We start from the raw sequence: 14,976 nt of genomic DNA, 5'->3' as shown, positions 1-14,976 counted from the left end.
AATGTTGGAGTGTTTGTAAAGTTTTGGAAGGTTTTCTATGATGTCACTACGAAGATAAGTGGTTCTTTATATGTGACTTCTAATTCTTATTTTCATGAACTTTGGGGTATTCGAGAACTTTTAATTCAGTGGAGTACAAATGTAAACTCTGTTTTGAGTAACGTGAGTTCAAATATAAAAGTTAAGTATGACAAATATTGGGGCTCAGTGGAAAGAATTAATAAGTTGATATTCATAGCAGTGGTACTCGATCCTCGTTACAAATTGGATTACATATCATTTTGCTTTTCGAATATTTATGAAGATGCTATGGCTAAAGTGATGGTGGATGGCATAAAGAATTATTTAATTCGTTTGTATGATTACTACAAGTTTTATGATAATACTCAAGATCATCATCAATCTGAATTAAGACTCACTTCTAAGTCCATGAGTATGGAGATGGACACAATTGTTGAAGAGAATTTGAGTGGTTCAATATTAGTATTATCAAGATACAAACGAAGAAGAGAAGAGCAAAATTCACTCGAGTTAAAGTATGATATGGGTCGATATTTATCTGACCCTAGTGAAGAACTTGATGATAATTTTGATGTTTTGACATGGTGGAAGGCAAATGAATTTAAATATAGAGTTTTATCGAAAATTGCCCAAGATGTTTTGGTCGTTACTGTGTCGACTATATCTTGATTCTTTTAGGAGTTCTTTGACACTTAAAACAGTGGAAGCTCTTATAGGTACACAAAATTGGATGAAAATAGATATTGCTCAACAACTTGAAGATTTGGAGATTGGTTCTAAGATTAAGATACGTAACTCCAAATCTACTGGTTGTCTATTTGTTAAGAAGTATTATATATTGTTATATCACAATTTATATTTTATTTTTGACTTAAGACCTTCAAGCTCCACCAATGTAATACAAGAATAATTATTTTTCAATTTAAGTAAAATATTTGAAGTTACACTATGCTTTATCCAAACAATCTTAAAACGGTACTAACATTCAAGATGCTATTTTTCTTTTGTAAGAATTAAAAATGCAATAGAGGGTTGGATAGTTTTAAATTTTTAGGCATTTTGTTGAACGGTGTAACTTTAGAATTAATTCATTAAATATTCTTTACATATTTATAGGTGAATTTTTAAGCATTTTGTTTAATGATTATATATTATGATGGTGGATAATTTAATTAGATGTGGTAACTTTGGAATTGATTCATTGCAAATTCTTTACATATTGATAGGTGATAATATGAATGCAATTAAGGGTTTGATATTTTTGATCTACAACTTATAGGTAGTAATTGTTTTATCATTTTAGGTCATATAAATTAAAATTTTTTAATTTTTTTGGACCAACCCGAACCCAACCCGAAAATAGAGGGTTGGGTTGGAAACTTTTTTGGGTTGGGTTGGGCTACCAATCCAACCAACCCGAACTTTTGGGTTGGGTTAAAAAAATCCTTCAACCCAACCTAACCTGAACCATGTACGCCCCTAATTCCTTCAACCCAACCTAACCTGAACCATGTACGCCCCTAATTGATTGTACTGTCTTTGAACAAATTTTGTTGAGACTCAATGAATCGAAAATTTGGTGGAAACCAAAAAGTGAAAATCTCTTCTTCATGTATTAAGGGAGAATTTGAGATCCTATAACAACTCTCATAAATTATTTTGAGGGAGGGATGATAGTCTTGAAGAGTGGCTTTTATAGCTCTATCAATAACCATAAATATAAACTAACCACAAATCTTTGAAAATAATTGAACTAAATACCTAAAAATACTCTAGTGAAAGAAAAAACTTTATTTAACATAATCAAATTCTTCTACCATCTCTTCCTTCAACCTATTCTTATTTCTCAAGAATTAGTTCAAGTCAGACAAATTCTGCACACCAAGTTCTTCAAGCAACTTTCGGAATGCTTCTAATTTGATCAGCAAGTTGATTTGGGGTATTATAGCTTCTAATTTTGGCACCATCATTATGGTCATCTTGGCTACAAAGACTTGTGCACCTTGAAACACAAAAACATGGTGAAAGGCCTGCCGCAAATTGTAAATCTAAACACCACCTGTGAGCAGGTATGAAAGGCAAGCAACATTGGACTTCATTTCTAAAAATGGGTAAATGGAGAGCAACCGAAAAATTGGGTCTTGTTCATGCAGGTTCATGCACATCTATGTGGTCCAATTTCATCGGCTTCAAATGGCCAGAAAAAATACTTGTGCTTGATTTTTCAAGGAAGGCATGAAGTTATTTTCTCGTAGAAAAATCAAAAACATTTTATCATTTCAAATGTTTCAAAGCAATGGTGGAAAAGAAAATTGGAATGCCTATAAAATGTTCAAGAACAGATAGAGGAGGAGAATTCAACTCTCCAGAATTCAACTAATTTTGCAAACAGGTAGTGAAGAGACAATTGACCACAGCCTATACTCCACAGCAAAATGGAGTGGTCGAACGAAAAAATCGCACTGTGATGAACTTGGTAAGAGCTATGTTGACAGAGAAGAAAGTGCCTAAAAATTTCTAGCCTGAAGCAGTGAGGTGGACGATTCACATTTTGAATCGATCACCCACTCTTGCAATAAAAGACATGACACTAGAAGAGGCTTGGAGCGAAGTGAAACCATTAGTAGATTATTTCAGAGTTTGTGGATATGTGGGACATATTCATATTTCAGATGCAAGAGAAACAAACTTGAAGATAAAAGTGTAACATGTGTTTTATTTGGAGTCAGTAGCGAATCCAAAGGCTATAGAATGTTTGATCCAACTACAAATAAAATTATAGTAAGTCGAATGTAGCTTTCAAGGAAGATCATGAATGGGATTGGAAGTTTTTTGAAGGTGAAACAAAATTGGACGGAGGATATTGAAATTGATGAGAACACAGTCGAAGAAGGAAAAATCTTAGAAGAAACGACTGAACTGGTTACTGAAACAATTGAACTAGTTGCACAATTTTCCAGTAACTGTTGCACCAGATTTGACAATAAGGGAGGGGAGAAATCGACATCCACCTGTATGGTTAGCAGATTATAATTCTGGTGAAGGTTTATCTGAGGAGGATGAAGAAAATATGACATTCTTGATGATTGCAGATCCTGTGAATTTTGAGGAAGCTCTCAAAAGCTCAAATGGAGATTGGCTACGGATGAAGAAATCAAATCCATTGAAAAAAAAATCAAACATGGAACTTGGTGGTTCTACTGGCTGGAGCAAAAAAAAATAGGAGTGAAATGGATTTATAAAACCAAGCTAAGTGATCTGGAGAAGTTGATAAATACAATTGTAAAAGGCTACACACAAGAGCAAGAAATTGATTATATAGAAGTGTACGCACTTGTGGCCAGAATGGATACTGTGAGAATGATCCTTGCTTTTGCAGCCCAAAAAGGTTGGAAACTCTATCAGTTAGATGTCAAATCAGTTTTTTTATATGGCGAGTTAAAAGAAGATATTTTTGTTGAACAACCAGGGAAGTGAGGAGATGGTGTACAAACTCCAAAAGGCTCGGATTAAAACAAGCACCTAGAACCTGGTTTAGTCGAATAGAATCCTATTTCATCAATGAAGAATTCAAAAGCAGTTCCAGTGAGCAGACAGTCTTCATCTAGAGGAAGGAAGGTAAAATTCTTATCGTAAGCATTTATGTTGATGATCTTTTATTTACGGGAGACGATGAAGAACTATTGGAGGAGTATAAACGTTCCATGAAGAAAGAGTTTGATAGGACTAACTTAGGTTAGATAAGATTTTTTCTTGGAAGAGAGGAAATACAAAGAGTAGATGGTATTTTTATATGTCAAAGAAAGTATGCTGTCGAAGTTTTAAATCGATTTAGCATAGAGAATTACGATTCTATTTGTAATCCCATTGTCCTAGGATAGAAAATTGGCAAAGATGAAATGGTGCAAAAGTAGATATAACTTTGTATAAACAAATAGTGGGATATCTCATAGCTACTCATCCTGATCTCATGTTTGTTGTAAGTTTGATTAGTCGTTTTATGACATGTCCAACACAACAACATTTTGCAGCAGATAAAAGAGTTTTAAGGTACTTGAAAGGTACGGTAGATTATGGTGTATTTTATAGAAAGGGAGGAGTTAGTGATTTAATTGGATTTACTGATAGGGACTATGCTTGAGACATGGAAGATAGCAAGAGTACTTCCGGCTATGTGTTTATTATGAATGGAGAAGCAGTAGCTTGGTCTTCTCGTAAGCAGTCTATAGTCACCTAATCAACCACAAAAGCTGAGTTTGTTGCTGTTAGTGCCTGTGCATGTCAAGCTGCTTGGATGAAGAGGATACTCAAAGAGATTGGTCACTCTCAAATAGAAGGAACAAAGCTAATGTGTGATAATACTTGAACTATTAAGCTATCCAAAAATCCAGTTCTACATGGACTTTCCAAACACATAAGAATAAGATTTCACTTTCTTAGAAATCTTACAAAAGAAGAAACCGTTAATTTATTATTTTGTGGTACCCAAAATCAACTTGCTAATTTGTTGACAAAGCCCCTAGAATTAGAAGCATCTTGGAAGTTGCGTGAAGAACTTGGTGTGCAATTGATAGAAGAATTTGGTTATGTCAAAATTAGTTAAATAAAAATAGATACACATTTGAGAACCACTCTTGTTTGCACACATACGATTGCTACACCTATCCCGGTGTAAAAACTTGAACAAAATACCATAAAGCATTAAAACAGTCGAGACATGATATGACTATGTATGGCACCTAGTCCAAATTCGCTTCCATCTTCGACCAACTCCTTCTTGTCACCTTTAAAACATTAGTAAATAGGATTGAGTACAAAGACTCAGTAAGTAGCCTACTTGTAGGCTCTTAATCACATTCATGGTTGATGGTATCGCCTCGTTGAACATATATGTTTAGTTTGCATGAAATATGTATGATGATGCTAGATGACGATTGTATGCACACTCAGTTATTTTCCATGACCAAATAATATGATAAGCCTAGGCATTTGTGGTTATAAGTGACAAATCACGTCTATTTTTACTATAATAATAATAATAGTAAAAATTGTATTAATGAAATTTGATATATTTTTCCGTTTAGTAGTGGTATTAAACACATACCCATTGACTCATGCAGCTTTAAGAACGCATCAAGCTGTAATGACCCTAAATTTCCACATATCTAGAGTCGCCACTAACGTCTCATGCTCATCTCTAATGCAGAATAAAAATCTAAGAATGCTCATCTTTATTAGCGGAAAAATTTAAAACTTCATAATACATTTAAACACTGGAAAACACTGCCGGACTTACGTGTTTCAAACATCGTGCTGGAGTTCAAAAAGATAAAATAAAACGATTACAAATTAATTAATATAAATGAATGAAATGCAAACGCCCTATCCTAACCAAGACTAGGAATTAAATATGCAACTATCCTATGCACGCGCCACAGTCTCTGATCACGATGTCACCGTCAACCGTACATGGGAGCCTTGCCTTTACCTGAAAAACAATATGGCACACGGCCTGAGTATTTCGAAATACTCAGTAAGTGACCCCACTATAGGGGCCATGCTAATGCAAACACATGCAATCATGAATAGGGACCTATCTCTAATCATCTTGGGGGTGGCCTCTAGTCTCGGAAAAATTGGATGTGTAGTACTTCCCTACACACGACTCACACGTGCGAGTGTGAATCTCCAGGGCGCTCGTACACCCCCTGGACCCTCTGGTCAAGCTAATCTGTAGCGACTTTCGGAGGTCAGCGAAACCCCATAGTGTCATGCGCCTCATGAACACCCTCATCTGTGTGCTTTCGCACCTGTGTGCATTTGCGCTCATCATAAGGTGCGCGTCCGCACTCATCATCTCTAAGGGAAGTAGCCCTATGTTTATGAACATACAAAATGCATGAGGTCCCTCTAAATCCATCGTAATGTCTCTTCTGACACAACCCTCTAGTCTCATCTCTTTGTTACTCTAGGTAACGCATACTCGTGGATATTTATATTAATATCATTTTCATGTTCTTAGGATTGTGTCCTACGTCGATCTAACGACATGATGCAATATGACACTCATCATCATCTAGCATGCTCAATATGGAAAACATCATCATATTAAGGTAAAAATCATGCAATCATCATGCTCATCATAATGCCACAACGTGCGTCAAACATATCAAGCGTCACTCAACCAAATATGTATATACTGGCACATATCATCAAGCATCATACAATTTATTAAGCCTATCCTATAGTAAGGACACTTACTTGGTTGGCCTTGGCCGAAGTACTCCATAAATAGCTAAACGTAAGCTCCCGTTCCGTGAGAGCTTCCTACGTCGCTGGGGTTTGTTTCCTATCACACCGTTCACCACTTTCCGTTAGTATTTCACAATTAATTTACCTATAATTTAATAAATGTGAAATACGACTCTAAAACGGCCTCGAATACCTTAATCGAGGCCGAAAACAGATCCGGAAGGGTCGAAATAGTGGAAACCGGGCTAAAAATAGGTGAGTCAAGCCGAACAACCGCTGGAGCCGCTGGAGGAGCCGCCGGAGCGTCATCGGAGGGAGCCCGAGCCGTTTGCGTCGAGCCGAGCCGAGGGACTGCCTGTGCCGCTGTGTGACACGTGGCGGCAGCAGAGAGAGCCACGTCAAGCGGTAGTGTCGGGTCGAAGGGCGGGTCAAAGTTCGGGTCCCAGGCTGTGGAAGGCTACTGGGCCAAGACTAATCGTTGGGCCTCGGCTTACTGGGCTGGGCCGCAAGTGTTTGGTTTGCAGGGTGGCTCAATTGAACTGTGGGTCTAGTCTGGTTTGAGGTTTGGGCCATTGTAGTTGGGCTGGGCCGAAGGCAGAGGCCAAGGGAGGAATGGGCTGGCTCTCTCGGGTTTTGGGTTCTCGACCTCGGTTACTGACGACGATGCTTACGAAATAACACAAAACGCACCCTGAGTTATTGTGCTTTCGTTAGGGATCCTTCTCATGGTGGTAATAGGTCGTTTGGTGTCAGTTTGAGGGTGGTTTGAGGGCTCGTCGGAGAAACTGGACACTCGCCGACGTTCGTCCGAAATCTCTCTCGCTCTCTCGAAATTTTCTATCTTTTCTCCCTTTGCAGGTGTTCTGAAGATGCTGGGTGTCGTGGGCTTAGGGCTGGACGTGCTATGGCCGTCGTTTCGCGTGGGTTCCGCGAAACTCAGTTGTCGCCAGAAAACTCGCTGGTTTTCCGGCGACTGAGTTTTTAAATTTTATTTTTATTTTTTTTATTATATATATATTTTTTTCTTTCTTTCCTGGGTCGTTACATTATCTACCCCTAAAAAGAACTTTCGTCCTCGAAAGTCTCAAACTCTTGTACCAACTCGGGGTATTTCTCTCTTATTTCGTCCTCACGCTCCCACGTGGCTTCCTCACTGTGGTGATTCTGCCACAGTACCTTAACGAACGCAATGCTCCTGTTGCGTAAGGTTTTTATTTCTCTAGCTAAGATTCTTACTGGTTTTTCATCGTAGCTCAGATCTTCATTGAGTTGGAGTGGTTCGTAGTCTATTACGTGGATAGGATCCGTGATGTACTTCCTCATCATCGACACGTGAAATACATCATGTACTCCTGAGAGGGCTGGAGGTAAGGTTAACTTATACGCTACGGGACCAACTCGCTCTAGGATCTCAAATGATCCAATGAATTTAGGACTTAACTTGCCCTTATGTCCGAATCTTAACACACCTTTCATAGGTGCCACCTTGAGGAATACTGGGTCCCCCACCTCAAACTCCAGGCTTTTACGCCTTACATCGGCGTAGCTTTTCTGTCTACTTTGAGCGGTACGCATCCTCGCTCGAATTTTCTGGACAGCCTCATTGGTGAGTCAAACCAACTCGGGTCCTACTAATTCTCTCTCTCCTACCTCGTCCCAACATAGTGGGGACCTACACCGTTTCCCGTACAGGGCCTCAAACGGTGTCATTCCAATAGTTGCTTGGAAACTATTGTTATACGAGAATTCCATCAGGTGGAGTTTGGAATCCCAACTTTCCTTAAAATCTAGTACGCAAGCGCGTAGCATGTTCTCTAGAATTTGGTTTAAACGCTCCGTTTGTCCATCTGCTTGGGGGTGAAAGGCGGTACTAAAGTCGAGCCGGATACCTAGTGCTTTTTGAAGTCCGCGCCGAAACGCTGACGTAAAGCGTGGATCCCGATCCGACACTATAGACACTGGGACTCCATGTAGTCTTACTGTTTCTTTCACATACAGTTGTGCCCAATTGTCAACTGTATATGTAACCTTCCCAGGTAGAAAGTGTGCCGACTTGGTCAACCTATCGACAACTACCCAGATCACTGTATAGCCTTTGGGCGTTTTGGGTAAACCTACTATGAAGTCCATCGCTATGTTTTCCCACTTTCACTCCGGTATGCTTAAGGGCTGCAACAACCCCGCCGCCTTTTGTCTTGGAGCTTTCACTTGTTAACAAACTAAGCACTTGCTCACAAACCCGGCCACATCTCTCTTCATGCTCTTCCACCAAAAGTGTTGTTTTAAATCTTAGTACATCTTAGTACCTCCTGGATGCATGGCAAATGGCGAGTTGTGAGCTTCCATCAGTATCTCCTTCCTTAAATCTTCTATTGCCGGAACACATAAGCGCCCCTGATACAATAGTCCTTCATCTGATGACTTCGAGAATCCATCTACTGAACTTTCGTCTAGCTGTCCTAGGACTTTCTGTAGGTTAGGATCCTCTCATTGGGAGGTAATAATTCTCTGCCTAAGCGTAGGTTGTACCGTGAGTCGGGCCAGCTGTGCTATCACTCCCTCGGTCGCTACAGCTATGTTGGCTCGCTCGAACTCTCTTTGTACTCTTACTTCCCTCGTAATGAGGGCCGACGAGTGGACCGTCTTCCTACTCAAGGCATCTGCAACCACATTTGCTTTCCTAGGGTGGTACTGGATATCTACGTCATAATCCTTCACCACCATCTCTGCCTCATCTTTAACTCTTTCTGGGTGAAGAAGTATTTCAAACTTTTGTGGTCGGTAAAAATTTGGGTTTTCTCGCCATACAGGTAATGTCGCCAGATTTTCAGCGCGAACACTACAGCGGCCAACTCTAGGTCATGGGTAGGGTAGTTCTTTTCATATTCCTTAAGTTGACGAGATGCGTATGCGACGACCTTGCCGTGTTGCATTAACACACATCCTAGTCCTTTCATGGAGGCATCACTATAGATCACATATCCTTCTGAGCTCTCGAGTACTATGAGTACCGGGGCGGTTACCAATCTCTCTTTTAGGTTCTGGAAGCTTGCCTCACAAGCATCATCCCATCTAAATGGCACCCCTTTTTTTGTTAACTTTGTTAAAGGCGAGGATATTTTAGCGAAATCTTGCACGAACCTTCGATAATATCCCGCCAATCCTAGGAAACTCCTTACTTCCGTTACCGTAGTTGGGCGTTCCCACTTTGTGATCGCTTCGACCTTGGTGGGATCTACAGATATTCCGTCCTTTGACACCACGTGTCCTAGGAAAGAGACTTGTCGTAACCAAATTTCGCATTTGGAGAACTTGGCGTACAACTTGTGCTCTCTTAGGGTGGTTAGGACTTTTCGGAGGTGTTCCTCGTGCTCTAGGTCGGTTCTCAAGTATATGAGGATGTCGTCAATGAACACAATCACGAACATGTCTAGGCATTCTTTGAATACCCGGTTCATTAACTCCATAAACACAGCTGGGGCATTAGTGAGGCCAAATGACATCACCACGAACTCGTAGTGACCATACCTTGTCCTAAACGCTGTTTTTGGTACGTCTTTTTCATTAATCCTAATTTGGTGGTAACCGGACCGAAGATCTATCTTAAAGAATACTGTTGCCTCTCTGAGTTGATCAAACAAGTCTTCTATTCTAGAGGATATTTGTTTTTTACGGTTCTCTTGTTTAGCTCTCTATAATCGATGCACAGACGCATCGATCCATCTTTCTTCTTAACAAACAACACTGGCGCACCCCAGGGGGACACGCTAGGTCGAATGAATCCTTTATCTAGTAAGTCTTGCAATTGCGCCTTGAGTTCTTTCAACTCTGCTGGCGCCATGCGATAGGGTGCTTTGGAAATAGGCCCAGTTCCCGACTCGAGTTCGATGACGAAGTCGACCACTCGGGAAGGGGGTATTCCAGGTAAGTCATCCGAAAATACATCCGGGAACTCGTTTACTATTGGCACGTTTACTAGGGTCTTTTCCTTTCCTCTTATGTCTACAGCACATGCTAATATAGCCCATCCACCTTATTGGACTAACCTCTTCGCTTTCATCATCGAGACTACCTTGGGGGTAATCCCGGTATTTGTGCTTTTAAATTTAAAGGTAGGTCCTGTCGGTGGTGAAAATTTTACTTCCTTTTTGCGACAGTCTATACTAGCTCGATTTTCAGCTAACCAATCCATGTCTAGTACGACGTCGAAATCTGTCATGTTTACCACCATCAGGTCAACGCTTAAAGTTTGGTTCCCTATGATTACTTGGCCATCCTTTACTCTATCCCTAGATACTAAGTCTACCCCCGCAGGGGTGCTTACAGACATTTCATGCAATAACGGTTCTAATTCGAACCCTGCTTGTACAACAAAAGGCATGGAAATAAAGGAATGCGTGGAACCAGAATCGAATAAGATAAAAGCGAAATGACCTAAAATGGATAGTGTACTTGTCACCACGGCGTCGGACCTCCCAATGTCCTTGCTGGTTGACGCGTAGGCCCTAGCTTGAGCTCGCAGTGGTGCTGGTAGATCCGTTTGCTCTACTACTCTGGGCGGGTTTGCTTGTGTTGCAGCATTTCTGGCCGTGCAGTTCACGGCGATGTGCCCCTCTTGACCACATCTATAACACGCTCGGCTGCCAGCCATGCACCTCCCACCGTGTAGTCTTCCACAGATAGTGCACCCTTCCTCTCTCCTCCCTCTGGCCCCATCTTGATTCCTGGGGTTCCTGTCAGTACGTCGGGGAGGGCGTCGCTCATCCCATCTAGGAGCGGGTCTGTTATTGGAACGGTGCCTACGTGCTGGTGGTGGACGATCAGAGCCTCCTGATTCATGAGAACGCTTCTGCCCAATTATAACTGGCTCTTCACATCGTTTCTCATTCTTTGGTTTCTCTAAAACCTTGGTAGTTCTCAAGGCTTCCTCATAGGTCTTTGGGTTGAACGCCTCCAACATGCGGCGGATTCTTGGTTCCAAACCCAATACAAATTTCTCTGTCATCTTTTCCTCAGTGTCCACCATGGACGGTGCAAATCTCTTGAGTCTATTAAACTCTCAGTTGTACTTCTCCACTGTGAGTCCGCCCTGTACCAGGTGGGCGAACTCCTGCTACCTTTTAAGTCGCTCTGACTTAGGATAATATTCTTTAAGGAAGGCCTCCTTAAATCGTTTCCAGTTCATTGGTCCCCCTTCTGGGTTAAGGAGGGTTTTGTTATCTCTCCACCATATCTCTGCGTTCTTTTGTAGGACGACTTTTGGTTCTCTAGGCACTCCATAGTCTCAAAGGTGGTTTCCACCGCTGCAATCCACATTTGGGCTTCCATGGGGTCTACTAGGGAACCAGTGAATTGTCGAGGGTCGTATCTCTTGAAATCCCTTATCCAGTTTGAACATCTAACAAGTTGTGGAGGGTTTACTGGGGCATTGGCCTGAGCAGTGTCCTGTGCCTGTGCCTGTACCTGTACCTGTGTCAGTGCCAACGCCTGTGCCTGGGCCTGTGCTTGGGCTTGTTGTAGACTGGCTTGCTGATTGGTTACCAAGGTTTGAATTAGGGCTTGGATGGAGTCACACATTAACCTAGTATTAGCATCTACTCCACCCACTGGGGGTGCAGCTTCAGGTGCGACTTAGAGTGGTAGGGTAGGCTGGGGTGGAGGCTCTAGTGGTGGTGGAGGCTCAGCTTGTAGTGGAGCTAAAGAAGGTAGCTCAACTGGTGGTAAGACTGGGGGTAGCGTAACTGTTACCGGCCCAGTCTCTGATCTTTCTTGAGGTGGGCCCTCTACTGCCACACCTCGTCCTACTTCTCTACGACGGGGTCGCCCCCATCCTCATCTTCCTCTTCCTCTTCCTCTTCCTCTTCCTCGTCCTTTGGGCATGGTTCTATAAACCAATATAAGGTTGCTTAAGTCTAAGGCCTTAATACTATGCATATATATAAATAGCAATACGCACACTATACAATACATCGTAACGCCAAAGAAGTAAACATTCATCATGCTAAGCATCATATCATGTTACTAACAAAATTACTCAGCATGTAACACATGACATCATACTCTTAAATAAATATGTGAAACATCACAACAATTTCAGTAATGTCAACATAAAAAAAATGCATGCGAGTTTTAAAACGTTTCTCTTTTCTTATCTTATGCAAGGCGTACCTGATGGTGACGGGCATCGACGTTGGGACCGTGGAGCGTGCCAAGCCTACATCGTAGGCTAGTCTACAGAATCTAAAACCTAGAGCTCTGATACCAACTGTAACGACCCTAAATTTCCACATATCTAGAGTCGCCACTAACGTTTCATGCTCATCTCTAATGCAGAATAACAATCTAAGAATGCTCATCTTTATTAGCGGAAAAATTTAAAACTTCATAATACATTTAAACATTGGAAAACACTGCCGGACTTACGTGTTTCAAACATCGTGCTGGAGTTCAAAAAGATAAAATAAAACGATTACAAATTAATTAATATAAATGAATAAAATGCAAACGCCCTATCCTAACCAAGACTAGGAATTAAATATGCAACTATCCTATGCACGCGCCATAGTCTCTGATCACGATGCTACCGTCAACCGTACATGGGAGCCTTGCCTTTACCTGAAAAACAATATGGCACACGGCCTAAGTATTTCGAAGAAATACTCAGTAAGTGACCCCACTATAGAGGCCATGCTAATGCAAACACATGCAATCATGAATAGGGACCTATCTCTAATCATCTTAGGGGTGGCCTCTAGTCTCGGACAAATTGGATGTGTAGTACTTCCCTACACACGACTCACACGTGCGAGTGTGAGTCCCCAGGGCGCTCGTACACCCCCTGGACCCTCTGGTCAAGCTAATCTGTAGCGACGTCCGGAGGTCAGCGGAACCCCATAGTGTCATGCGCCTCAGGAACACCCTCATCTGTGTGCTTTCGCACCTGTGCGCATTCGCGATCATCATAAGGTGCGCGTCCGCACTCATCATCTCTAGGGGAAGTAGCCCTATGCTTATGAACATACAAAATGCATGAGGTCCCTCTAAATCCATCGTAATGTCTCTTCTGACACAACCCTCTAGTCTCATCTCTTTGTTACTCTAGGTAACGCATACTCGTGGATATTTATATTAATATCATTTTCATGCTCTTAGGGTTGTGTCCTACGTCGATCTAACAACATGATGCAATATGACACTCATCATCATCTAGCATGCTCAATATGGAAAACATCATCATATTAAGGTAAAAATCATGCAATCATCATGCTCATCATAATGCCACAACGTGCGTCAAACATATCAAGCGTCACTCAACAAAATATGTATATACTGGCACATATCATCAAGCATCATACAATTTATTTAGCCTATCCTATAGTAAGGCCACTTACTTGGTTGGCCTTGGCCGAAGTACTCCCTAAATAGCTAAACGTAAGCTCCCGTTCCGTGAGAGCTGCTTCCTACGTCACCGGGGTTTGTTTCCTATCACACCGTTCACCACTTTCCGTTAGTATTTCACAATTAATTTACCTATAATTTAATAAATGTGAAATACGGCTCTAAAACGGCCTTGAATACCTTAATCGGGGCCAAAAATAGATCCGGGAGGGTCGAAACAGTGGAAACCGGGCTGAAAACAGGTGAGCCGAGCCGAACAGCCGCTGGAACCGCCGGAGGAGCCGCCGGAGCGTCACTGGAGGGAGCCCGAGCCATTTGCACTGAGCCGAGCCGAGGGACTGCCTGCGCCGCTGTGTGACACGTGGCGGCAGCAGAGAGAGCCACGTCGAGCGGTAGTGTCGGGTCGAAGCGCGGGTCGCAGTCCGGTTCGGGTCGCGGGCTGTGGAAGGCTACTAGGCCAAGACTAATCGTTGGGCCTCGGCTTACTGGGCTGGGCCGCAAGTGTTTGGTTTGCAGGCCGGCTCAATTGGACCGTGGGTCTAGTTTGGGTTGGTTCAACTGAACGTAGCTTCTAGGCTGGTTTGAGGTTTGGGTTGGGCCGAAGGCAGAGGCCAAGGGAGGAATGGGCTGGCTCTCTCGGGTTTTGGGTTCGGGTTGACCCGGATCCGTGGATCTCGTCTTTCTTACCCGACTTCGGCCGATTTTTCGGCGAGCTTTCTCTTTCCTTCCCGCGGCGTTTCCATTGCCGATTTCGGTCCTCTTTCTTCCCTTTTCCTCTTCGTTCATCGTCCTTCTTTCTTTTCTGGGAGTTTTGCGGCTTAAAAGCTCCTAAAAGCAACAGATCTAAGAACGATTAAGAAAACCTAATTTTCCGACCTCGGTTACCGACGACGACGCTTACAAAATAACACAAAACGCACCCTGAGTTATTGTGCTTTCGTTAGGGATCCTTCTCATGGTGGTAACAGGTCGTTTGGTGTCGGTTTGAGGGTGGTTTGAGGGCTCGTCGGAGAAACTGGACACTCGCCGACGTTTGTCCGAAATCTCTCTCTCTCTCTCGAAATTTTCTATCTTTTCTCCCTTTGCAGGTGTTATGAAGATGCTAGGTGTCGTGGGCTGAGGGCTGGGCGTGCTGTGGTCGTCGTTTCGCGTGGGTTCCGCGAAACTCGGCGGTCACGTGAAAACTCGCGGGTTTTCCGGCGACTGAGTTTTTAATTTTTTTAATTTATTTTATTTATTATATATGTATTTTTTTTCTTTCTTTCCCAGGTCGTTACATAGCGGTTTTGTCATAATATCTGCAAC

Source organism: Cucurbita pepo, chromosome 14 (genome assembly GCF_057944985.1).
Source record: "Cucurbita pepo subsp. pepo isolate OVF chromosome 14, ASM5794498v1, whole genome shotgun sequence".
In the NCBI taxonomy this organism is placed as follows: Eukaryota; Viridiplantae; Streptophyta; class Magnoliopsida; order Cucurbitales; family Cucurbitaceae; genus Cucurbita; species Cucurbita pepo.
Note: the sequence above shows the minus strand (reverse complement) of the source record.